The sequence below is a fragment of the Tenrec ecaudatus genome, chromosome 2, assembly GCF_050624435.1.
Source record: "Tenrec ecaudatus isolate mTenEca1 chromosome 2, mTenEca1.hap1, whole genome shotgun sequence".
Lineage (NCBI taxonomy): Eukaryota > Metazoa > Chordata > Mammalia > Afrosoricida > Tenrecidae > Tenrec > Tenrec ecaudatus.
In genome coordinates, this window is record NC_134531.1 from 237,259,559 (window position 1) to 237,284,055 (window position 24,497).

Here is a 24,497-nt window from a genome sequence, read left to right on the forward strand (position 1 = left end):
CTAATGCATACATTTGCTGTGTCATTTTCAGTTACTCATTTCCAGGATTAGCTCTTTTCTCCTTACTCCTTCCCTCCTCTGCCTCACCCCATTTCTCCTTTTCTCTTAATATTTATTCTTCCAGCATTCATGTCAATATTCCAAAATATTTATCAAAAGCATCTTGGGCCAAACAATGTGTATTAGCTTAATGTGTGCTTCTCACTCTGCCAACATGGGAATTCGGACTCAGAGCTGCCCTATTGGACAGGGTCGAACTCCCACTGCGGATTTCCAACAGCGTGATTCAGCACAGGAATAGAACCTCTCATCGTACTGTATGAAATTTATACTTTTATTTTCTAGCAATTCTAGTCATCATTTTGTGTATCTATATATATTTGTTTTGACACACATAGTTTTGACACCTATTCACGTATTTGTTTTCACTTGTATGAGACCTGCACTTTTTGTTTAAACATAATTGAACAGTACTAGTAAGTCCTAAACAAATCACAGAAAGCTTTTCCTAATTCTTCCTTCACCAGCTTTAATGATATTCTAGGCATCTAGCCACAAGGTCAGCAGTTTGGACTCACAAGCAGCGTTTCAGGAGAATGATGAGGCTTTCTGTTCCAGACAAGATTTATAACCTCAGAAACCCAAAAGGGCAGGTTACCCTATCCTATCGGGTATTTATAAATCAGAATTAACCCCTTGGCAGTAAGTTAGGTTGAGCCTCAGAATGGAACTTCTGAATGGTTCAAATGGTGAAGTAATTGACTGCTAGCCATCCAGATCCACTCAGGAACATCCTGCAATTGAATCCTAGGGATCTGCTCCATAAATGCACGTCTGGAAACCAGGATGGAGCTCAGTTGTGCTCTGAAACACATAGAGTCACTATGACTTGAAATCCATTAGACTGCAACTAGTTTTAAGTTAGAAGAAAGTGAGGAATCCAGTTGAGTTCTCTGCTCCTCCCATTGTTCATTGCTCAAGAAGAAGCCTTCCATTAATCGGCTAAGGATCTAGTCTCCTAAAATCATTTCATTATTCTTGAATGGTCATTTTTGAGCTTCAGCTACTTATAATTATGCATAACAAAATTTAAAAATCCACTTTGGGCATTTGGTAAGTTTTGCTTTCAATTACAATTTTCCTGTGTGTTAGTCTGGGTAGACAAGAGAAACAAAGCCACAGAAACTCATAAGTATTATTACAAGAGAGAAGTTTGGGGTTTTTTTTTAAGAGTTTTATATAGGCCCCACTCTTTTGACCTCTGCCGCCGGAGCCGCCGCAGGGAAAGCAAGGAAGCGGGAGAGGAGCCCACACCGTCTGTCAGCCAAGTCCTCCAGCTGCGCCTCCCTAAAGACTCCAAGATGTTCGCCTGCGCCAAGCTCGCCTGCACCCCCGCTCTGATCCTAGCTGGATCCAGAGTAGCATACAGACCAATTTCTGCATCAGTGTTATATCGACCAGAGGCAAGAACTGGAGAGGTGCTGCCACAGTAGGAGTGGCTGGTTCTGGTGCTGGTATTGGAACTGTCTTTGGCAGCCTCATCATTGGTTATGCCAGAAACCCTTCGCTGAAGCAGCAGCTGTTCTCATACCCTATCCTGGGATTTGCCTTGTCTGAAGCTATGGGTCTCTTCTGTTTGATGGTTGCTTTCTTGATTTTGTTTGCCATGTAACGAAAATGAATGGCTAGAGATGTTGGCATTCCTGTTAATTACGGAATGGATATAATTCTGTCTATCTAACTGACTCTGAGAACTGTAGTGTTGGTGTCATAGAGATGCATGTTCTTCCCAAAGTCATTTCATTAAAGATGAGAACTTTAAAAAAAAGAGTTTTATATAAAGGGTAAGTGTATATTTAAAAAGCAGCCCAACCCAGTACTGTCCAAGCCCCTAAGTCCAACATTAGCTCATATGGCCTAAACCAATCTAAAAAGTCCTCCATCTCACAAAAACACATGCAATGACACTGACTGCAGAAGGAAAGCCAAATCAGTGAGCATGTAAGCATCTCAGCGCTGGCAGGGGTCTCCATGCAGCTGCTCCAGTACCCAGGGCTGCATTGGGGTAGGTCCATGCACCTTCTCCTTGGGGATGTCTTGCAGGAAGTGAGTCTTACCAGCTGAAGCAGGGAACTGGCTAAGGCAGCTGCGCCCTGGTCCAACCATCAGAAAGCAAGAAATCCGAGAAAACCAGAAAAGTGAGGCTCACCGAGCCATTTATCTCCCTGCCCTTCAATTAACCCCACATGTGTTTAACAGCTAGGTTGCCACAATAAACCTTAACGATCTCATCCTGTGTACACCTTTAAAGAAATTGCCATCATCCGTAAAAGTCCAAAATTTCTTTTTAATAATTCACACATTTTAATAATACACATATAGTTTTTAAAAACTATGGTTATCTTTCTTGTTAGGTTGATTTAGACTCCTTACAGCCTTATGTATAACAGAATTAAACATTGCCTAGTCCTGCACCATCCTTGAAATCACTGCTATATTTGTTACATTGTTAAAGTTGCTACATCATTTCATATTGTCGTAGGGTTTCTTTTATGCTGACCTGATGCTTTGTCAGCATGGGACTTATCCCTCCTCATAGCATATTCAGAGTATATGAGACAAACTATCACCCTTCTTGCTTCTAAGAGTTTTTTGGTGGTACTTCTTTCTAGACAGATTTGTGTGTTCTCCTAGAAGCCTATTGTACATTAAAATCATACACCAAACCATATTTCAAATACATCAATCATTCTCTGGTCTTCCTTATTTATTCATCATCCTCTACAGCATATGATTGACCTATGAAATATGTTCTTTGATTTCTTTGACTGTTGATTCTCTTAATGTTGATAGTAGGTCCTTAACAGAATAAAGAAAAATAAAATAAATAAAATAAAATTCTTAACAACTTCAATATTTTTTCCATTTATCATGATGTTTAATATTGGTCAAGTACTGGGATTTTGTTTTTTATATTGAAGTCTCTGGTCTTTGATATTCATTGTTAAGTGCTTCAAGTCTTCATTATTTCCAGTAACCAAGGTTGTTTCATCTGCAGGTCTTAAATTGTTGAAGACTTTTCCTCAAATTAGGATTCTTCTTCATATAATACTCCTTGTTCAGATTATTGTCTTCGATGTCAATAATAAATGTTTATTTTGTCCATATTTTTTTTCCTAAGGAAACTTCAGCAGCTTAATCTATATTTTGTTCCCATTTATAAGTTATTTACTTTATTATTTTATATCTATTCTGAGTATCTGTCTTTGTATTTTAAACATTACAATAATTTATATTCAGCACTTCAAATCTTGATTGAGTGGGTATCCAATAATTCTTCTCCAACCATCATCTAATTTGGTATAACATTTTAATGCACAGCAATAAAACATCTTTTGTTATGTTCTTGGTTCTTTGACTTAGATTACTTTTTATAGACTAATAAAATATATTTATCTTTCTTAAATAACATAAAGATGGCTGATTAAATGTCTTCTTATTTTAAGTGAAATTAAATGCTATTCTCAAGCTATAACAAGAAAAAAATACCAGAGAGCTTTCTCATTTATTAATATTTGTGGGAAAATATGGTAATATGGAAGAGAATTTAGGTCTTATTAAAGACAATATGAAATGTTCACATTTTAATGCAGAATGTGCTTTGAGTATTTTAATGTGTGATGCTTATACCTGAAAAAGACATTTTATTTGTAATACAATGTATTCAAATTCTTGAAAAATGTATGTACAGGAATGAAATATTTTAATATATTTAATCCTAAGAAGCATAGAAATAAAAAATATGTTTCTGATAAAAAACAGAAATATATATAAACTATGATGTTTAACATTGAACTATCTGGAAATCTTACAATCTAACAAACAATGACATCAAAATCATTCCATTTATTATTTTGACTAAAATATTATAAAATAAATTCAAGTTAAATAAATTAGAAAGGATTGCATGGACTTAGATGTGTTATAGCTCTGTTTTATTGATTCAAACAAATCCCATTCATACAACACAACAAAATGCTGCACAGTGCTGTACCAACCTCACAATACTTATATTTGAGCCCATTGTTGCAGCCACTGTGTCTATCCACCTTGTCAAGTGTCTTCTGCTTTTTCAATGTCCCTCTGTTATACCAAGCATAGTGTTCTTTCCAGGGACTGGTCTCATGATAACATGCTAAAGTAAGTGAGAAGAAAGCTTGCAATCCTTGCTTCTAAGACACATTAAAGCTTTATTTCCTCCAAGAAAATTTTGGGGTTTTTTCCATGGCAGTCCATGGTACTTTCAATATGCTTAACCAACATGACAATACAGATGCATAAATTCTTTAGTTTTCCTTACTATTTATCCACTTTTCACATACACATAAGGTAACCAGAAATACGATGGTAAGGCACACCTCAATTGTCCAGGTGACATCTTGGCTCTTCAACACTTTAAAGAGGTCTTGTGAAGCAGATTTGTGTAATTCAACATGTCACTTGATTTCTGGACTGCTGCTTGTATGAACATTGCTAAAAAGTCCAAGAAAATTACAATCATTTTCTCCATTTATCATGTCTATTATTATTGTCCATTGGTCCTGTTGTGATGATTTTTTTCTCTTTACACTGGATTGGAACCCATATTGAAGACTGTAGTCTTTGATCTTTATCAGCAATTGCTTCAAATTCTCAATACATTCAGCAAGCAAGGTTATATGATCTGTCTATAGCAGGTTGTTAATCAGATCTTCCTTTAATCCTGATAATGCATTCCTCATGTGGTCTAGTTTCTTGGATTATTTGTTCAATTTAGAGTTTGAATAAGTGTGGTGAAACGATACATTTCTTAAGTTTAATTCAATCATTACCCCTGGGATTTGTTTAAATATATGCTTCCATGTCTATGGACCGTTCACTACATGAGCTCAATGAGCAGGGAGCTACAATTCCCATTCTTTTCAAGGCTACCCGTTTTTTGTTATGATAGGCACAGTCAAATGAATTTGTCAAAACTCTAAATATTTTTACACCAAATATGTTGGTCAAAGTGCTAAATATCAATAAATATCTTGTGATATTCCCTGCTTTCAGTTGAGATCCATCTGACTGATTAGAGACGATATTCCTCATTATACTTTCTCTGACTCTGGCTTGAATTTCTAGCAAATTGCTGCGATATACTGGTGCAAAATGTTTTCTAATTATCATGGGTAAAATTTTATTTGCATGTGATATCACTGATACTGTTTTATGACTTCCATATTCTGTAGGATCACCTTTGTTTGTAATATCTGTTCATACTTGGAACAATTTATTCGTACAATACCTATTTGGAAGAAATTTATATTTCTTCCAATCATTTGGCCAGATGGCAGTCTTCCATATCTCTTGTTGTGCTAGTCTGTATACTTTAGAGAAACAAATCCACAGAAACTCATGTATAAGAGAGAGTTTTATATAAAGGTTACGTGCACATCAAGAAAACATCCCAATTCAGTGCTTCCCAAACATTAACATTAACCCATTAACATGTCCAACACCAGTTCACAAAGTCCTCCTCCATCTCACAAAACAGACATAATGATGCCGACTGCAGGCCGAAAGCCAAGTCAGTGAATATGTAAACATCTCAGCGCTGGCAGGAGTCTCCACGCCGCTGCTCCGGAACCCAGGGCTTCATCGGGGTAGGTCCATGTGGTTTCTCCTTGAGATGTCTTGCAGGAAGTGAGCCTTAACATCTAAAGCAGGAACTGGCTAAGGCAGCTGCACCCTGGTCCAATAATCAGAAAGTAAGAGACCCAAGAACTCAAAAGGCAAGGCTCACTGAGCCTTTATTCCCGCTGCCCTCCAATTAATGCCACATGTGTTTATCGGCCTGGTTGGCACAATAAACTAACTAATCACTTGACATAGATACGTTTGTGTTTAGGTATTTCATAAATTGCTGGAGCTTTGATTTTTAAATTATAATTGGTGTGTTTTTTGGAATTATTCCTTTATTACTGTAGGTTATTGATATACACTACCCCTTGAAATGTTTGAATATCTGTTTGGGCACAGTGCCTCTGTGAACTTCATTGGATTAGCTCCCATGTATAGTGATGTTGTGAGCAAGAGAACAAAACCCTGTCCGGTACTGATCACTCTCACAATGGTTGTATTTGAACCTATTGTGACTCATCATTTGAATATTGATACAAAATACTCACCCTTTCTCTTTGTTCCCCACTTTTACATTCTAATCACCAGTAATTATCAATGAATTTTGATTCTATGTTTGTTCAATTTCAGACTGAAAAGGTTGATAGGATTACTTAAATTCCCCATTATTGGCTTTAATGGCTGGTGCATAATTGGATTATATCATTATTTTAACTCGCCTTCCTTGCAAGTGTGTTAATATTATACTATTATACTTTAAGATGTATTTTGAAAGTTTGCCCTTTTTTGTGAGGATGAAATTTTGCTCCTCCTCCTAAATCTCTTAAAAATAGTAAAGCATTAGACCAGTTCAAAATTTCCAATAAACAATTTAATGTTGCTTTTAAAAAATTTTTTATCAGGGGCCCTTACAGATCTTATCGCAATCCATCCATTGTGTCAAGCACTTTCATACATATGCTGCCATCATCATTTTCAAAATATTTTCTTTCTACTTGAGCCCCTGGTACCAGCTCCTCATTTTTTCCTTCCCTCCCTCACTCTTCCTCCTTAATAAACCCTTGATAAATTATAAATTATTATTGTTTTCATATGTGACATCATCAGCGGTCAACCTTCACCCACTTTCTTCGTTGTTTGTGCGCCTGGGGGAGATCCCCCTTTCTCTCCCTACCATCCCCCAACCCTTCTGGTATTGCTACTCTCATCATTGGTCCTGAGGGATTTATCTGTCCCAAATTCCCTTTGTTACGAGCTCTTATCTGGTCCAGCCAAATTTGTAAGGTAGTGTTGGGGTCATGATAGTTGAGGAGAGGAAGGATTAAAGAACAGGAAGAAAGTTGTATGTTTCCTCCATGCTATAATGTACCCTGACTTGCTCACCTCTTCCTTGTGACCCTTGTCTAAGGGGATGTCCAGTTGTCTAAAGATGGGCTTTGCGTCTCCACTCCACCCTCCCCCTCTTTCACATCCATGTTTTCATTTTAGTTCACTAATGCTTACGATATTAATCCTTATAGACAGCATTTAAATTTTGATGGCTTCTAATTATCTTAGATTCATAGCTTGCATTTACCTCATTATGATGATTGATGGATGTTTGCAGCTGTTTCCTCTCACTTTGCATCGTGGCCCATTAGCAGATGAACACCCCGAAAGTTTTGTTTCATCCACACCCTTATCGTCAGCTCTGCTTTGAGGAGGCATCGTCAGCTCTGCTTTGAGGAGGCATCGTCAGCTCTGCTTTGAGGAGGCATCGTCAGCTCTGCTTTGAGGAGGCAGGTTATGCCCCTGGCATTGTGAGTCCCTTGTAACATGAAGGCTCATCTTTTTGTACTTCACCAGATGATATTTCGTTGCTATTAATAAAGTGGCTACTTTTAAAATTGACTATTGCTTTTTTGTTATTAGTCTTTTCTTAGTCTGGAATTTTTACAGAAACCTGTCCTTTATTTTGTGAGCCTACTGCTATTTGAAATAACACTGGCATGACTTCCAAAATCAAAGCAACATGTAAGCTACTAAAGTACCACAAATTGACAGACACAGTTTTGTTTAGAAAAACAAACCAAAAATCATAAGATAAAAACATTGGAAAAAATGTCCATAATTTAAAAATAAAAAATTCACATCAAGTGACTTGGCATTTGCTCATATGAACCCCATGCTTTGGAGTATATCCCTATGGAGAGCGTTAGTAATTATGGGCTTTCAGAAATAAATCACTCAGCCTTTCTGGTGAGGCACGTTTGGTGCTTTTAAACTGCCAATATTAGGTTAGTTGCAATCGTCTGTGCCAACCTGTAACTTCTATTCAATATTAGTAGGTAATTCAAATTTTTCATACACTGTATGCAACAATCCTATAATTTTGAAACCAGTGTGTGAATAGCTATAAACTCATAATCTCCCACATACATTTATTTACCCCAGTGACCACTGTGCCATTTTAATATTTCTTACAAAAGGTACTATGCAATTTAACACTATTCCAAAAGAGGTCTATGAAATTCTGATGTTTTTAATCATGTGGATATTATTTTAGAGGATATAAGCAACATGATAGATGTATTTTTATGTTTGTATAAAAATTGCAAGTGAAGATGCAAATTAAGCATGCTATTAAATTATGAGATTCTTTAAAAGTCCCATAGCCGAAGTTTTCATTTTTTCCTGTGATTTCTACAGAGGTCTATATTCTTTGCAAGCTCTAGTTGCCTTTCTAGAGATAATGACACTTTTGTGTCTCTTACGAACTGGAGACTACTTTAAAACACTGAAAAGCCACTTGGGAACCATAGCCACACAAATTGAGGACAGCCCTTCACACTGCCCTCTCTCCTCAGCATTATATTGTGCTCAGTCTCCACAAACCTGTTCTAGTATGTATAGAGAAAAGATAGCAGAGTATCTTGTTGATTTAATTAAAATAGCAATAGTACGATTTCACGGTATATATGTGAGACCTGGTAAATTCCTATTCCTAGGAAGGACAATAAGGAACCTGTCATTCTCACTGTCCACTAACATTGGATTGCTAACCACAGGTCAGGGGTTCAAGCAGTTCCATGGAAGAAACTGGAAGATGTCTGCTCCTATAGAGATCCTCAGCCTCGAGACGCTAAGTGTTGTTTTAAGTCAGAATAGGCAGTGATTTGGGAGGGGAGTGACAAGGAAGGGATGGACATAATCTAACTGCTTTCAGAAAAGGTGGTGTCATTTCTAAACTTAGTCTATATTGACATCACTTCTTTAATCTTTACTTATTATTATTAATATGATTAATTCTTAGGCTTCCGATTATTATATTTACCACAAACTCTTCTCTGGAATATACTGAAGAGTGCTACAAAATACATCATACATGAAATCTAATACTTAATATCAATACTTAATATGAAAAAAATAAGATATGGTCCACAAAGGATCTGTTATGAATTGGATTGTTTTCAATAAAAATAGATGTCAAATTATTTAAAGCATGTGTCTTAATGTCATGTAATTTGCATTTTTTTGTGATATGACACAATTCTCCTATGCATTGTACCCATTAACCCCTATGGTGTTAATGAGACAGCATTCGAAACAATTATGTTGATGAATTAAAGGCAATGGATTGACACCATGGCTGCAACAATGAGCTGAAGCATAAAACAAAGGTGGTGTTTCCTTCTGTTGTGCAGAAGGTCACTAGGGGGCAGAACTGATTCAATGGCACCTAACAGCAGTGTGTTAATGAGGTGGGATACACTCTACAAGATCAGGTTATATCTTTATGCAATCCAGGGTGCTAACCTACCTAAGGGGAGGGTCTTTATATCTCCACAGGAAAGGGGGAGCAAGAGGAGACATAATTCCTGTGTGTGAATCCTTGAGCACGATGCTCCTTCTTGGAGCAGCCCCATCCTGGGGATGACTCCAGGGTGGGCCTCAGCTTGAAGCAGAATGTTCCCTCCCTAGATGACAGTCCTGCAGAGAACAGCCTTGAAGATACAGTTCCGGGAGAGCGGCCAGGCTGACCAAACCGCCTGGGGACAAACCAAGGGCAGCGCAAGAGACCAGGGATGGGAACAAAGCCACGGAGTCCACGAAGAAGCCAAGACGTAGACTTCTGACTTGGAGCAGCACCTGGAGCCTCATCTGAACTGATTGGGGATTATTCATAAAGGGGCCACACTGAGACTTTGGGAGGGGGGCACTAGACCACTCCATCCCTGACTGCAGGAATAGTAATGTGGTATGATAGGATACTCGTCTTTCAGAAAAGATGGCTGGAGACTAAAAGGGTCTATGTTTTGTTAGAGGCATCCATCTGCTCTCTATCACGATTTCTGTTAGGCTTGTGTCTATGTGTATGTATTTTTAGTGTTTATCTCTATAAAATATCCAGGAGAGGAAACCTTAAGGAGAGAGTGCCTGAACTGATGATTCCTGGGGGCATCGGAGGTGAGAGGGGAGAGAGATGGGAAGGGGAAGCCAATAATAATGGGTAAAGGAGAATAGTCAGAGTTCTAAAATTGAGGGTGAGGATGGTGTTATATATAAATAGATATATATGTGTCTATGTATGTATATAATGCATATGTAACAAGGAAGTAGATGGACTTTGGGCCTCTACTTATATCTTGCTTCAATACAAGAACCATTGTTTGTTTTTAATAATGTGTTCTAACCCCTATGATGTTAATAAGACAGAATTAGAGACAGTTATGCATATGAATAAAAGGAGGGGGATTGACACCATGGCAGGCTGGATGAGGATGACACCTTCCTGGACAAGATTAGACATCATTATGCTAATGAATATTATCATGACTTCCTGATATGATCGCTGAAGACAAAATGAATGCATAAGCAAATGTGATAAAGAAAGCTGATGGTGCCCAGATATCAAATAATTTAGTGTCTGAGGTCTTAAAGGCTTGCAATTGAATAAGCAGCTATCTAGGAGGGAAGCAACAAAATCCACATGGAAGAAGCACATCTGCCTGCATGACCATGAGGTGTCTACAGGAAGAGGTATCCAAAATTCAAAAACAAAAAACCAAATAGATGTGAAGGGGCATGGATGCAATAGAGACCCAAACTCCACCTGCAAAATAATTGGACAGTCCCTCTCCGAAGGGCTGCAGAGAGTGGAAGAGAAAGTCAGTGTGCAGTGTGGAACTGATGAACCACACATCCATTCTCTGGTTGTTTAAAGTTTCCTAACGTTATTAAGGGCTTTCTGTGTTTCACCCCATTATCATGTTAGAGTTGCGTATGTTCATTTGTGTATTTAAGATCCCTCAGTACATGGAAATCAAGATAGATGAGCCCTCAGAAGCAGTGACAGCAGTAATGGTTCCCTGAAGGAACATGAGCGAGGGCAGTGGGGAGTCAGGATAGGGGAGTTGATAGCATTGAGGATTGAATGACCCCCCATCCAATGGGATTGAACAATAGAATTGCCTGTGAATGGATATATTGAAATGTGTATGATATGTCAACAAAGAGTATAAAAAGTAAATCTATAAATAAGTTGGAGGAAAAAAGTATCTTACAGGGCAAAGGATAGACTCCAACTGCATTACTTTGTTAAAAACAGTTGTACAACTGCAGTACGTTATATAAATATGTGTATCATATAGAAACTCTTGGCTACTAATTTTTCTGCTAATCTTGTAATAAAATAATCATATTTAGCTATTTTAAAAGTCATGAAAGAGATTGACCAAGCAAGTCAAAATCAGGTGCTTCTGTCTCTCACCCAGATAGTATAGTAGGATTGCAACACATTTCCAGACACAAGGGCTTTGTTTTGAGGAACGCCACGGTGGTGGGGTGGAGAGGGAGAGTGGAATATAGCAACCTCCTGAGTATTCCTTAGTGCCACTGTGCAGGAGCCAGAAATGTGTCCACGCTGTGTCCTCCTTTACCCCAGTCTCACACCCCCATGCCTTCCACAGCACTCTGCTTCTTTGCTGTGTTCACTATATCATTGCAATAGCTACACAGTGCTCAACAGACTATACTTGTATTTTAGATCGTTCTTTAGGGAAGTTAACAGCTTACCAACAAGTCAGGATCAGTAAACTGTAAGCACCCAGTGTTCCATAGCCTCACCTGTCTGCTGCCGGTAGTCAAATCTTACTCTAGTTTTCAGTCTCTCAGCCACATGACCCCTTGGCCTCTGACTCCAAGGGCCAGGAAGCTGGCCTGACTCTGTGCCTCACAGTCCCATAGCCTCAGGGCTGCCGCTCTGCTCTATTTCATGGTTTTGGGCCTTCGTCTCAGCCTCGCTCACATGCACTCCCATGGACTCTGTGCTATAGTCTGTGGTGTCTCGGGTCACAGCTTCCACCACTTCAGACAAAGATCTCAAACATGCTCTTCATCCAAGTGTCCTGGGATTTCTCTCCCTTTCCTTTCATGATAGTTCATCCTTATGGTTAGGGGGCTGGTAAATTAAACTGACCAATATCTCTATTATTGTTAAAAGCTTAAAACTCACTGCCATCAAGGTGATGGTGACTCATAGTGACCCTCTAAGACTGGGTAGAACTTCCCCTTTGGGGTTCCAAGAGCAACTCTTTATTAGAGTAGAAAATCTAGTCTTTTTCCCCAGGAACAGCTGGTGGTTTTGAACTGCTAAACTTATAGTTATCCCAATGTGTAAGTCTTGTTAGGTAGGCTAGCATAGAGCTGGGGAATGTCCATTAACGCATGCCCAGAGAGCTAAGCCACCAGAAACAAAGGAGTGGTGCACTGCACATGCTCAGAGGTTCAGGTTTCCCGCTGGTAGGCATGGGTGGGCACTGAACCTGGTTTGGTCCATCTAGGCCACCTGGATTGGCCCACCTAGGCTAGGTGACTTCAATTCAGTCAATGGGGTCGATCTGGTGTCATCCACCTCCCCGTGGAATCCTTGAAAAGGCAGGAGCCCAGAGTTGAGACAGACATTGTCTACATGACGCTGAGCAGCTTCCGCCAGGCTGCATGGTCGGGAGGAGTCCTATGGGTGTCGTGTAAACCTGACACTTCTAAATCTCATAAAACTCCCTTGGATCACGAACCAGGCTTTGGCGTGAATTCTTTCTTGTGTGGGGCCAAGGACTGAGGTATAGCTCTAGCTCCAGAGAGATCTAACGTAAGTGGTGCCGTGACTATAAGGTAACCCGGCGCCAACCCTCCCATGCTGGTCTCACTGGTTTCAGGCACCTTCTGGGCTCTTTTCACCTCACCACCCTTGGGAGATGGCGCGTAGCTGGAAAGGAAGCCAGGCTGAACTGCTCCGGAAGGCAACATCTGGGAGGTGGATGGCTCCCCAAAGTCACTCATGGGGACACTCGTAATATTACGCTGCAGCCCCATTCTTTTGGTCTTCGGGATTTTATGTCTGCCTTTCTGTCCTTGCCTTCCGGAAAGCTTGCATGGATGCTGTGGGCTGCAGGCTCAGAGAATTGCCTTTCTCAAAACCTCTTTGCATCTCAATTGCCTGTTTTATGCTCTGGCCAGCTAGATGGCTGGGTGCGCTGGGTAAACTCTGTTGGATCCTGCAGGACTCTGGCCCCGGTGGCTGGCTCCAGGCAGGTTTTCCTCTAGGCCCAAGCTGTGGCCGCCATTTTCCGTACTACGTGAGTGTCCACACCCGGGCAGCATGGCGTCACCTGGTATCCGCCATTTTGGCTACGGGGCAACGGAGCACGTGACTCTGCCAAGATGGCGCCAACCATGTGCAGGGCCGGTGCCTGGGTAGCTAGCCCCGGTTCTAGTCCCAGGAGTGGAATGTTTCCCTTTTCCCTCCATTCCCTTTAGTTTTCTCTCGGCTTTCCAAGCAAGCTGCTTCGGTGTCTACCAGTGCGGGTTTGCTCCTTGCTACCGGCTGGTCTTCCGTTGCCCAGGACTAGGCCAAAGCATACGGAAGCCGAGCCCGAGTAACTGTTAACTTTCAGCTTCCAGTGATGCTGCCTCCAGGACTGTGTGGGACAGCTCTTTCTACAGCTCCGTCCGCCGCCAGGATGTTCCAGCCAGAAATTCCGATTCTTTAAAGGTTCCCCAGCTGCCGGATAGATGTCCCTTCCCTTCAGAAATTTGAGTCTGTTCCTGCCAGCAAGCGTCTCTGAAGGTCGTGGGGCCACACCCTGCAGTGGCCCTCCTAGCTTGTGGTCTAGAAAATGATCGGCCCAAAATGCCGGCTGCAGTGACTGGTCTTCGACCCCTCCCTTGGGCGGGGCACCTGCCTGAGGCGTCAGATTCACAGCCCTCCGGAGGTGCATGCTGAGGCTGCGGTTATGGACCTCGAGGCCTCAAGCTCTCAATAGCCTTCCTTGTTTTGTGTTTTCTAGATGGAATTTACCAGCTCCATACCCAGGAATTTCCCGCTCGGACATTTCCTGTTCAATAGGGAAAGATTTGATCCGGAGAAGCTGGAAGACCAGAAACTGATTACGCTTTGCAGTTCTGCTTGGCGCAGTACGTTCTCCCTCCCGGATCACTCAGGCCATTCTTATTCCAACACAGCTCAGCCTGTCCTTTTGGCAGTCCAACGGACTTTTTATATTCTCCACTATGATTAAAATGCACCAAGTCTTCTTCAGTCCTTCTTAAGCAATGTCCAATTTTCAAATGCATATGACGCAAATGAAGTTGCCACAGCCCGAGTTGGGCCCATTTTCCTCAAAGTAATATCTTTGCTTTTAATACTCTAAAACAGTTTTGTGCAGCTTATTTATCAACTTTGCTAATAACCCTATTTAATCATGGAATTGTTTGTGAGTTCTTTGTAGCATTGAAATAAATGATCAAATCTAGCAAAGAAGTAGAGTGCCGTGAAGGGAAAAGCTGGCATTAAGACAAGGTAGAGAAGGCTGGAGGAGGAAGCTTCATCTGATGCCTGCACTAGGAAAGCCTCAAGAGGTCAAATACGGCCTCCATGCTGCTTTGACAGGTCCATTTCAATTCACAAGGTTTCAAAATTAATCTCGCTCTTCGTGCTTCCCTGAAACATTAGTTTGGGACCTAGAGCTATATAGTTTCATGAGCACTCTGGTGACTAGGAGCCATACTGATGTTAATGAGCTCAAGATGTTCTATCATATGAAGAATTTTCCTTAAACCTACAGATGTATTGGATGAAATTAATGTATCATCATTGTTTCAAATTCAACAAAGTTTGGTTGAATTGAGTAAGAATGCATAAGTATTTTTATATTTATGAAATTTAGCTTTCCACATATTTATATAGTGGTAATATAATTAACAAAATACCATTTGAATACAGGGTGTCTGCAAAGTTTCCTAATCATGTAGATATAATTTTGATCTAGCTCACCACACCAACTTGAATTTCTGGAATATATTCAAATGTTTGGGATTATGCAAGGAAATAAAAGATGCATTTTTATCTCGATTTTTAAACTATCTAGAAGGGGAAAATGGCTTGTTTTCTATAAGAAAATTGACACTTCTGATTTTTTATGTAAAGAATCCATTCAAAGAGGCATCAGAAGTTTAACTTGATGATGCAGAAGTGTAGGTAAAATTTTAAAATCTACTTAAGCAATAGTATCATGATACTCTTACCATTTAGGACACTTCAATTAGTCATTTTTTCAATAAAGACAGAATGATTAAAGCAATATTCACAAAGGACATCTTAAGAAAATTTGTTTAACTTATAAAAGAATTTTAGGATAGTTAGAAATGATGGTTCTCCTGAATGGGTAATTACAGTGAATCATGACTATCAGTTCCTTGTTTGTACCTTCTTTTCAGAGAAAAATCAAGGAATAAGCCTTTCTGGTGATTTTCTCTCCCTCCCCCACTTCCACTTTTAACAAAAATAGTTATGATGTAAAACAATTAAGAACTTCCAGAAGTCATCTGAAACTTTTATTATGTATTTTTTTAATTCCTTAGTGATATTGTCCATTGACTGTCTCTAAGTTTATTTTGAAAGTTCCTGTGATGTTGGAAGCTATGTAACTGGTATTTCAAATACCAACAGGTTCATCAATGGTGGATAGGTTTCAGCAAGCTTCTAGATTAAGGCAAGCTAGGAGGAAAAAAGAGACTGACAACTTAGGCGCTGAAAACCTGGGGACATATTAGGCGCTGAAAACCTGGGGAACAATAGTAAAGCACTGATACAGTGTGGAAGCCACCCAAAATAGAGTTGGCCTTGAGGTGGATGAAGCAAAGCTTTGAGGGCCTACCTTTCCTGATGTAGCATGACTCAAAATGAGACGAGACAGCTGTAATGATATCCTTGTACCAAGTTCTGGTTTGACTCCTTCTTGGGTTTTAGGTAACTCTCTGTCAGAATACCTGCAGCTAATTGCTGAATTACATTCAGTGACATTTTACTTGCATATGTACTAAAGATGTTGTTCTACAATGTCTGCATTTCGTGGGGTCACTTTTCTTTGAATTGGGCTAAGTAATGGATATGTTCCAATCAGTTGGCTAGATAACGGTCTTCCAGATTATTTAGCATTAATAAGTGAGTGCAAAAAGTGTTTCTCAGCATGTGGAAATAGTTGAGTTATTGTTGTATCAACTCCTGATTCCTTTCTTCTCATTAATGTCTTCACTGAAGCTTGGAATAATCATCAAGACCACAGGTTCTAGTTCATACGCTACTTCTTGAACTGTTTGAATGTCAACACTTTTGCTGCTGTTGTTTTTTACAGTGACTCCCTGTATTCCATCCATCTTCTTTTGGTGCCTCTTGCTTGATTAAATATTTTGCCCATCAAATCCCCCAATAGTTCAAAACCAACCCTTTATTTTTAAAATTAGTTCTTTCAGCTTCAAACACGTGGAATATATTCTTCCTTTTTTACTTTTTCTCTCCAGGTCATCACACATATCATTATTTTTACTTTGTTTTCTTGAACTGTCCTTTGAGATTTCCTAATTTGCTTTTTGCTCCATCATTATCCCAATTAAATGCTCTGCCAAACAATTGTATAAATGGAGGTACTCACTTATGTATGCCAATTAATTGAGGAAACAATTCTCTGGACAATTAGAAGAGATCCATATGTATGCCCATTACATAGAAAGGTTACATAATAAAATATGGAAATTATCTAGCAATAAAATTAAAATGACATGAAAATCAGATTTTTCTGAAGATATTTCAAAAACAGCAGTATATGAATAGAGAGTTATTAGAAATTTAAGCCAGATTCAGATAAGTCATATAAAGAAAAGCATCATTGCTGATGTCAGGCAAATTTGGGTTAAAACAGGATATAGAATAAAGATATTTATTTGTATTTTGTTGATTATGCAAAGGCATTTGACTGCATTGATCAAAACAAACCATGGGTAAAAGAATGAAGATAAAGAACTTCAGAACAGCTAATTGTTCTCATGCAGACACCGTACAATAAAAAAGACACAGTCATTCTAACAAAACAAAAGTGAGGATAAATCTGCTGCCCAACTTCTCTTTAAATTTTGAAAAGCGAGGATGTTACTTTGAGAAGGTACACCTGATTTAAGCCATGCTATTTATTTTCAGTCACCTCATAGGCATGTGAAAGTTGACCATTGAATAGGGAAGACAAGAAGAATCATATTTGACTTGTGGTGCTACTGAAGACGATTGAAAGTACCATGGACTCAAAAGGACCAGCACATCTTTCTTGGAAAGTAGTACAGTCAGAATGATCCTTAGAGGCCATGATGACAAGACTTCGTTTCATATACTTTGGGCAAGTTTCCAGGATTGTCCAGTCCCTGGAGTAGGACATCGTGCTTGGTAAAGTGGAGGGGCAGAGAAAATAAGATGACCCTCAACGAGATGAATTGACAAAATCAATTAATTCAAACATAAGAACAATTGTGTGAATGGTGCATAACTGCCCAGTGTTTCACTCAGGTTTACATAATGTCGTTATGAGTCATAACCGCTCTGGAGCACCTAACAACGATTACAGTCATCCTGAACAAACTGGTATGTGGAAGTGATATTTAAGTTACTTCAGTATGAGAGGGAAACATGGGTGAGTTTCTGTATATTATTTTTTTGTTTTGGGATATACATTATTTCATTGAAGAGACTATGAAAAGATTCTATCACCTTTAGTAAACATGCTATGTTTTAACTTTATATCATTTTTAGTCTATCTTTGTCTTTGCATTTATGGGTGTCTGCATTCTCTGTCTCTTGGTTGCTGCATTTTATCCATTGATATTTATTATTATTTTCTATATATGTGATCGTTGTGTTTGTTTTGGTGTCTTGTGAAATAAAATTCCACAATACTTATTAAGTCTAATTATTGCTATTAAAATAACTTTCCTCATTTTTTAAACAAACTTTTTGACCTATACTGATGGTCTCTTTTTATCAGTGCTATGGTTTTTATTTTTATGTTTCCCTTCCCTAAGAAAATAATAGAAAAATATTAGACACACAGTTTTACATAGCCTCATTTCTCACCAACACTTCATCTACAGACTGCTATTGGCAGTATTAACTTTGTGAATTCACACCACGGATTAACTGTGTCATCTGTGACAGGTTTATCCATTCTTTCAGAGGCAGAGTTTTCAATGCTTTTAAGTCTAATTAGCCCTAAGAACAAATTTAGAAAGCTCATCTTTAGGATCTTGTTTCTCTGGAACCACTTATGGTACCAAATATGTTAGGTTTAGTTCTCTAGGGAAGCAAAATCAGTGACATTTGTATGTGTTGCACATAGAGAGAGAGATTTATATCAAGAAGTGGCTTTCACAGTTGTAGAAATAGGTAAGTCTAGTCTAGTTCAAGTCAGACTTCTCCTGGCTTGGAGAAGCTGATGAATAGGAAGCAATATAATGAAGCAGAGACAGCAGGGGACACAGGTTGGTGGTTATAGAGGTTTAAAGGTAGCAAAATGAATCCACTATTGGTAGTCTATGGAGAGCTCCTACGATAAGTAGGTGAGGCAACAGGAGATTGAGAAACCAGAAGCAAGATCCAGCTCCCGCAGAAGGCAATGGGCCACAAAGGATTGGACTCTGCTCAATCTCTCTCTATATACAAGAGGCTAATGACACAAAGGAGGTGTCATTAGACTACAACTCAATTGATATGTTGGATTCTACCATTATCCTTTAGGATGGGTGTATTGTAGACATAATACCTAGCCATCACAATCACAAAGAAGATAAAAATAACCAAGAGAATATCCAGCAGTAAAGTCACCCCCCAAAAAAAAAAAATAAAAACCACATATTATAGTCAAACTCTCCAATTCCAAGGAACAGGACAGAGTCTTGGTGGAAGCCAAGAGAAAAAAGAACAGTCATCTACAAAGTAAATTAATGAAGAAAAGCTTGAACCTTCTCAGCAGAAACTATGCAGGAGAGCAGACAGTTGGGTGGCATACCAAATCCTGAATGAAAATAACTACCAAACCAAGAAACTTATATTCAATTAAAGTATCCCTAAAAATTGAGGGAGAAATTAGGGTATTTCCAGACAAGGAAAAATTAAAGGAATTTGTACAAACAAGACCAACATTGCAAAAAAAAAAAATTAACAGGATCACTATGGACTTAGAATTAGCAATAGTAGATGAACCTGAGAACATCACAGAGAATAATACAACCCAGAAACTAAACCAATGAAAGCAATATTCTAAATAACACAGAATTAGAGGGTGAAAAATGACACCAGTAAACACACACACACACACACACCAAAAACCACTAGCACAGCAAAAACTTGCCTACATCTATTAGTACATTTAATTTCAATGAATGAAATGCAGCCTTTAGGAGAGAGACAGAGAGTGGCTGTGACAGTTAAGGTTTATTGTGCCATGGCCAATGAACAGAAGTGTGATAAATTGAAGGGTGGAGAGATAAATGGCTCGGTGAACCTCGCCATTCTTGTCCCTTGTTCTCTGATGGTCGGATCAGTATGTGGCTGCCTTAGTTAGTTCTCTGCCTCAGCTGGCAAGGCTCACTTCCTGCGAGACATCCCTGAGGATAAGCCACATGTACCTACCCTGATGCAGCCCTGGGTGCTGGAGCAGCCATGTGGAGACCCCTGGCAGCGCTGAAATGCTTACATGTTTACAGATTCTGTTTTCCTCCTGTATTCAGGGTCATTGTGTGTGTTTTTTGACTACGTGGAGAACTTTGTAGATTGGTGTCAGACATATGGACTAAGGACAGACTTATGAGCTCGGACAGCACTGGGTTTAGATACTTCCTTAATGTACACTTACCCCTTATATAAAAGTGTCTTATACATATACGAGTTTCCGTGGATTTTTTTTTTCTCTAGTCTACTTAGACTAACTCAGTGGCAAACTGGAATAAAAAGCAAGATCCTTCTATATAATGCCTATATGAGACACACCATAAACTCAGAGATAAAAATAGGCTAAAAATCAAAAGATTGAAAAAAATTTACTAAGCCACATGAAGAAGGAAGAGAAAACCACAATGTGTTAATACATTAAAACACAAATCAAGCAACTAGAACAAGAACATAAAATCTTGAACAAGAGGAAATAAAAGATTGGAGCAGAAATTAATGAACTGCAAAAACAGAAAAAGGATGGAAAATCAACAGGAAAAGGAAAAGAAGTTTGTTTTTCTAAAAAATGGATTAGCAAAATTTAAAAATCACTGCCAAACTTAGCAAAATAAAAGAAAGAAAAGATGCATCTACATGGCCATATCAATAGATGCAGAAAAGGCATTTAGCAATATCAAAACCAATCTATGAACTCAATAGAAAAGGAATATACGAGATTTGTTTTCAACATAATATAGGCTATAGAGTAAAACAAAGCAAAACAAAACAACTGGTCAACATCACACTCAGTGGGGAAAAAACGGAAAACATCCCTCTGGAGAACAGGAACGTGTCCAGAGTTTTACCTTTTATCCAACACCTTGCTGGAAGTCTTAGCCAGAATCATTAGACAACAAGAAGAAAATCAAAGTAATTAAATTGGACAAAGAAGAGGTGAAATAGTTGCTATTTTCAGATCACTAATGAAAAAAAATGTTTCAAACAACTAAGGAATTTGTCAAAGTAACAGGTTACAAGATTACCAAGCATAAATGATTTGGATCCTTTTATATCAGTAAAGAGAATGCCAAAAAAAGACATCAAGAAAACAATACAATTCTCAATAGCCAAGCAATGGATGGAATACTTGGAAATCAATCTAACCAAGAAATAAATTACCTATACAAGAAAACTACAGAATTCTACTTCAAGATACCAAAAGAGACTTACACAAATGGAAGACTATCCCTTTTTAATAGATAGGAAGACCTAATATTGTGAAAATATCATGTTTACTAACACAATTCCAACTTAATTCTTTAAAGAAATGGAAAAACTAATTACCAGCTTTATATGGAGAGGAAAGTTGGATCTACATTTTCAGAAGAATGAAACAGGATCCCTACCACAACCCATGCACAAATATAAACTCAAAATGAATTATAGACCTAAATGTAAATTCAGAGCAATAAGGATCATCAATGATAAAATCAGGACAAACTTCAGGACCCTATTGCAGACTAAAAGTATAATAAACAAAATAGATGAGCATGATAACTGGACAAGAGGAAAATAAAAGGAAATAGAGGAAAGAATAGAAGGCTAAGGGCATTTACAGAGGTCCAAATACAAGCATGTACATATGTAAATACATTTATATATGATAATGGGCAAATAGATCTATGTATGTATATTTATAGGTTTAGTATTAAGGTAGCAGATGGACATTGGGCCTCCACTCAAGTGCTCCATCAATGCAAGAACACTTTGTTCTATTAAATTGTCACTGCACAATGCTTACTTTCCCAACACAATCACTGAAGACAAATGTGTACAAATGTGGTGAAGAAAGCTGATGGTGCCCGGCTATCAAAAGATATAGCATCTTGGCTCTTAAAAGCTTGAATGTAAACAAGCAACCATCTAGCTCAGAGGCAACAAAGCCAACATGGAAGTAGAACACCAGGTTGCGAGATCATGAGGTATGAAGGAATCAGGAACCAGGCATCAAAGAATAAAAAAATCATAGCATTGTGAAGTAGAGGGAATGCAATTTGGAGACCCAAAGCCCATCTGTAGGCAAATGGACATACCCTTGCAAAAGGGTCGTAGGGAGGAGACGAGCCAGTCAGGGTGCATTGTAGCAACTATGAAACACACAACTTTCCTCTAGTTCTTAAATGCTTCTTTCCTCCTCCCCTCCCCCACTATCACGATCCCAATTCTACCTTACAAATCTGGCTAGACCAGAGGATGTACACTGGTGCAGATAGGAACTGGAAACAGGGAATCTAGGACAGATGATCCCTTCAGGACAATTGGTGAAAGTGGTGATACCGGGAGGGTGGGGTGGAAAGGGGGAGCTGATTATAGGGATCTGCATATAACCTCCTTCCTGGGGGATGGACAACATTGGGGAAAGGGAGACATTGGACAGTGTAAGATATGACAAAATAATAATTTATAAGTTATCAAGAGTACATGAGGGAGAGGGGAGTGGGGAGTGGGGAGGAAGGGGGGAAAATGAGGAGCTGAAACAAAGGTTTCAAGTAGAAAGCAAGTGCTCTGAGAATGGCAAGGGCAACCAGAGTACAAATGTGCTTGACATACAATGGATGTATTTATGGAGTTGTATTTATAAGAGTTGTATGAGCCCCCGATAAAATAATTATTTAAAAAAAATAAAGACATGCCATATATACTCATTTATAAGCCGAGTTTTCTCAGCACATTTTTAGTGCAGTTTTTGTGGTAAAATTAGGTGTCTCAGCTTATATTCCGGTCAGTTTATACTTGAGTAAATATGGTATATGCATCAAAAGATGATGACGGCATATGTGCAAATGTGCCTGACATACTGGATGAATGTATGGATTGTGATAAGAGATGTAAGATCCCAATAAAAGTAAGAAAAAAAAGTAAAACAAAAGCCTACAAACTGTCTCTTTAAATCTAAATGCTAAATTTAATCTTTAAATCTAATTGCTAAAATCTATGGAATTCTATAATACTTAATAACTGACACAATCCTATTAAAAAGTGGGCAAAGGATAGGAACAGACAGTTCACCAAAAATGACATTCAAATACCTAACAAGCAGGAAAAAAAATTATCCCAATCACTAGCTCTCCTAGACATTTAAAAAAAAGATGAGATATTATCTTTTACCTACATTATACCACTTTATACCCATCATATAAACCAATTTTAAAATACAAAAAACAAATTCTGGAGAGGGTGTGGAGAAATTAGAACTCATCTCCTGCTGGTGGCTTTATATACATATGCAACCATTGTGGAAACCATAAATGATATGGCACTACCTGAAACAAATGAGAATAGAAATCTCACACAACACATTATATCTCTGCTGGGTATAAAACCCAAAGAAATAAAAGACAGAACATGCTCAGATGTATGCACTCCTATTGAGGCACAGTTAACAATAGCAAGAAGCTGAAAACTGCCCAAATGGCCATCAGCAGAACAATAGATAAAGACCCTCTGGTACATACACGCAATGGAACACGATGCATCTTATAGCAACAATAATAAAACCATGAAAACCTCATGATATGGATGCACCTGAAAACCATTATGCTGAGAAGCTATTCAATCACAAAAGAACAAATATTGTATGAGGCTACTATTATAATGAGGCGAAGGCAAGTGTCTGTTCTCATGTCACATCATCTTCAAATCTAATCTTCCAAGTAATGAGGCAGTGTGCCTTGTGACCATGAATCATACATCACCCCCTTATTCGTTTATCTTTCAAACCACTTTCACGCTTCCTCAGCTGAAATCAGTTTCTCAAGTTTAGGGGCGAGAGAGAAGACCAATCAGGTAATGCCATATAATAGTATTCTATGGTCACCCCAAATCCACAGACATTTCTTCAACTGTGCTTAGTGAACCTTAATGGAAACTCAGGTCAAGACGTGGAGTGTGGGGAGGGAGGGGTATATCTGTCTTAGAGAAGGTGATTTTTGCCTCTGTTGATGAGTAAATCCATTGGGGCAACCTGCTACTACACAAAAAAAAACCCAAAAACATTTAATGTTGTTTATATATACCCACGGGGTGGGCGATATACCTGGTATTTTTTGCTAATTCAATACTTTTAACCTCATTTATATCCAGTTCTTGAGTTGTTATAAAAAAAAAACACAGGCCTTTACAGTCTGTCCCAGAAAGGAACGTGCAGAATACCCTGCACAGGCTACATCAGAAGGATTCGATGTGGAAACCCCACAAGGTAAATTGGAATTTACATTAAACTCACCTGTAGGAGCTGAAATACTCACTTAAATTTAGACTGAAAATCCCTCGTGTGAGAATAAGCAGATATCTACTATCCCAACATTATGGATTTGGAGGTCATTGGACTTTTGTTTGGCTCTCTTGCTTTGAGGGTGCCCAGTGAATGGTGGGTCAGGACTACCACATATATGATATTTCCATGCTCCCTTTGATTTTTATAACATGTTTCCATCTAGCAGACATAGCCTACCTTTGTGAATTAAGCAGCTGTCCTATTTCCATCTCATATTGTTTGTGTAGTATCCAGTCATTTAAGATTGTAATCATTACTAGTCAACCACCCATGCATTGTGGTCTAAAAAGTTGTCCTATACATATGTACTTCCCTTTTCTCAACAATGATTTTTATACAACCTTGACTAAATTAATGATACTATCAATAGAATTACATATGCCCTATAAGGAGAATTTATACTGTCTCCAAATAAAAATATAATGTAGTCACTAAAGTTAACCAGGAGCATATATAAACTGTATGTATAAATATATGCATGGATTTCAA

At 38.6% G+C, this 24,497-nt stretch overlaps 1 pseudogene; it reads left to right on the forward strand.

The window, feature by feature from the left end:
- The first annotated feature begins 1,361 nt into the window (after positions 1-1,361).
- LOC142441399 (ATP synthase F(0) complex subunit C3, mitochondrial pseudogene) lies at positions 1,362-1,696 on the forward strand (annotated as a pseudogene).
- Positions 1,697-24,497: the final 22,801 nt, after the last annotated feature.